This window comes from Mastomys coucha, unplaced genomic scaffold, assembly GCF_008632895.1.
Source record: "Mastomys coucha isolate ucsf_1 unplaced genomic scaffold, UCSF_Mcou_1 pScaffold15, whole genome shotgun sequence".
In the NCBI taxonomy this organism is placed as follows: domain Eukaryota; kingdom Metazoa; phylum Chordata; class Mammalia; order Rodentia; family Muridae; genus Mastomys; species Mastomys coucha.
The window spans coordinates 5,537,142-5,540,748 of NW_022196897.1; the positions used below are offsets into that span (position 1 = coordinate 5,537,142).

General features: G+C 43.0%; 1 pseudogene; it reads left to right on the plus strand.

Moving 5' to 3' along the window:
* The first annotated feature begins 978 nt into the window (after window positions 1-978).
* On the plus strand, window positions 979-1,297 carry LOC116091861 (annotated as a pseudogene).
* The last annotated feature ends 2,310 nt before the right edge of the window (window positions 1,298-3,607 follow it).

Below are 3,607 nucleotides of genomic sequence, written 5' to 3' on the forward strand. Positions count from 1 at the left end.
TCTCCACCTCCAGAGCCTTGCCGGGAGAGAGCATGATACTGTATTCCATTTGGCATAAGTCCTCCATAGTCTCTGCAGGCTGAGCAGTTTGGAGTATGAATACGGGGAGGAATAATTAACCCTAAAGAACTTTGACAATGTCATATAAAGACCTATTAGTATAGAAGCTTCCTAAAATATATACATATTAATATATAAACAGGGTTTAAATGTTTCCCATAAGAAGGGGACGATACCTCCAGACCTGAGGTTGTACTCTGGTCTCCATATGTGTTCAGACAAATATATACACACATTTGCATTTATACACACACACACACACACACATATGCACAATTACCAAATTAAAAAAAAAAAAAGTAGGTATGGTAGTCACACCTTCCATCCTAGCACTTTGGAGATTGAGACAGAAAAATTGTGAATTCAAATTCAGCCTGAGCTATATAGAAAAACACCAACTTAAAAAAAGAAAATAGAAGCCGGGCGGTGGTGGCGCACGCCTTTAATCCCAGCACTTGGGAGGCAGAGGCAGGTGGATTTCTGAGTTCGAGGCCAGCCTGGTCTACCGAGTGAGTTCCAGGACAGCCAGAGCTACACAGAGAAACCCTGTCTCGAAAAAACAAAAAAAAAAAAAAAAAAAAAAAAAGAAAATAGAATGCCAGGCGGTGGTGGCGCAAGCCTTTAATCCCAGCACTTGGGAGACAGAGGCAGGTGGATTTCTGAGTTCAAGACCAGCCTGGTCTACAGAGTGAGGTCCAATACGGCCAGGGCTACACAGAGAAACCCTGTCTCAAAAAAAAGAAAGAAAGAAAGAAAGAAAGAAAGAAAGAAAGAAAGAAAGAAAGAAAGAAAGAAAGAAAGAAAGGAAGAAAGGAAGAAAGAAAAAAGAAAAGAAAATAGAAGTTTAGCGTGTGTAGTTGAGACAGGAATCACTGCGGCTGGTCTCTCATTTTCTTCGCAGACACTTCTACTGCAAAAATGGTCAACATACCTAAAACCCGAAGGACTTTCTGTAAGAAATGTGGCAAGCATCAGCCTCACGAAGTGACCCACTATAAGAAGGACAGGATTCCCTGTATGCCCAAGGAAAGCGGCGCTACGATCAAAAACAGAGTGGCTACTGTGGGCAGACAAAGTCAATTTTTTGAAAGAAGGCCAAAAAAACAAAGAAGATTGTGCTCAGGCTTGAGTGTTTTGAGCCCAACTGCAGATTCAAGAGGATGCTGCCATTAAGAGATGCAAGCATTTTGAACTGGGAGGTAATAAGAAGAGAAAGGACCAAGTGATCCAGTTCTAAAACTTGTGTTCTCTGAGAGGAAAATACTGAAGCAGTAGAAAATAATGACCTGATAGAGAATAAAGTTATTGTTAATGAAAAAAAACAAAGTAGAAAAAATAAAAGTATGTGTGAGTCTTAAAGAAAACTCTAAAAGAATATGTGTTAATATATTACCAGAAGTTATAGTTAGGGAGTATAATATAAATAATTTTCATTTTCACCTTTTGTTTATAATATTTATGATAGCTCAATGATAAGCATTAGTTATATGCCAGGTTTTTACAAAATAATACGTGCTTTACTTCTCTTATGAAGATATTCTAGGGATTAAAAAAGTACAGTCATCACTAAAATGTTATGAACAACAGGTTAAGGAAAGCATCCACTAAAGAAAATCTGCAGAAATCCCCAGGATAACTCTGCACATGCTCTCACAATCCACCCCTGGGTCTGCTGGGATTAATATCAGCAACACAGAAATAATATGAACATCATGCATGAATAATTAGCCAGCAACTGTGAATCAAGAAGGGAATCCATTCAGGACTAAGAATACATAGTAATCTCCCACATCAAACACACAACAATCTCCCACATCAAAATTGCTCTGGAGTAAAACCAATTACAAGAGATCAAAAAGCCCGGCCCAATAAAACAGTTGTTTGTGTATATAAGAATATTAATAAGAAAGTGAATTTTACAGATATCATAACTTGCTATGAGAAGAAAGTCTTCAAGTTTAAAAGAGGCATAAATAGGTAAGGATCTCCAACAGGAGTCAGAGCAAGAGAGTGTTCCAAATACTACTAAATTAAGTTCTGTTGTCACAGCAACACTAATGCTTTAATAAATAAGTGTTCAACATCCTACAAAATTTGGGATTTGTTGTGTTGTTTAAATCTTTCCTACTATGTGCCTTTCACAAGGTCAATAGATTTGCTAACTACAGTCATGTATGTAGGCTGAGTAGAGACTAACCAGGCAGAAACTATCCAGGGCACCCTCCCCTCTAGCTCACTTCCATTGCCTGGAAAAAGGTGGACTCGATGTGGGTATGGACTCCTTGCACACTCTCCTATTTTTTTCCATTTTTCCTGACTTTTGTGGACCACATCATGAGCTCTTGTGACCTTCAGTTTCCAGTTGGGTCTGGACAATAGGGAACCCTTGGGGGAGCTCACATCATAGAAGAAAGACAAGGGCAGGTGTTTCCTTTCTGCTGGACCCTATTCACCCAAAAGGATGACAAGGGAATTCCCTTAGAACTAGGGAGATGGCTCAGGGAGTAAATTGCTTGCCATACAAGCATGGGGGCCTGAGTTCAGATCCACATAAAAACTGGGTATGGCAGTTCAGGGTAATCCCAGACTCTGGGCATGGTGGAGACAAAAGGATCTCTGGAGCTTACTGTCCAGCCAACCTTGTCTCATTGGTGAGCTCCAGGTTCAGTAAAAGACTTTCTGTCAATAAAATAAAGATCAGTCTAAGAAAGCACCTGACATAGATACTGTAGGCTTCCACAGGAAAATGCACACATATGCATTATGCATCTGTACTTGCATATGCACACACGTTCTCATTCTCTATACACACACACACATGCACACATTTCCTAAAACTTCCCCTGATAGAACTGGTTGGAATTGTGGATGTGAAGTCAGTTCACAGCACTTCTAGTGGGAAGAAGGCACAAAGGACAGAACCAGAAAAATGTTCAACTGAGGGCTTGCAGGGCATGAAGTTTATATGAGGCTTAAGAAGTTTGACTGGAGGCCCCACGACTCCCAGGGGAGCAGCAAGGCAGCAGGGACATGATCCTCTCAGCTTCCGAGTGACAGAGGAGGATCAGCTTCCATCTCTGCCCCTTCCCTGCAAGTGGAGGGCCTACCTCTACGGAACGTCTTAAGCAAGAGACCCAGGCGGGATCCGCCATTTTCTCTCGGGTGAGGTTCTGAGACCAGAGCAGCCAGCCTGGAGGCACAGGCCCCACAATTAGGGGAACAGCAAGGCGGCAGGGACAGGATCCTCTCAGCTTCCGAGTGACAGAGGAGGATCAGCTTCCTTCTCTGCCCCTTCCCTGCAAGTGGAGGGCCTACCTCCAGAAAGCACCTTAAGCCAGAGACCCAGGCGAGATCCGCCATTTTCTCTCTGGTGAATTTCTGAGACTGGGGCTGCCAGCCCTGAGGCACAGGCCCCATGACTCCCAGGGGAGCCGCAGGGCAGCAGGGACACGATCATCTCAGCTTCTGAGTGACAGAGAAGGATCAGCGTCCTTCTCTGCCCCTTCCCTGCAAGTGGAGGGCCTACCTCCAGGGAACGCCTTAAGCC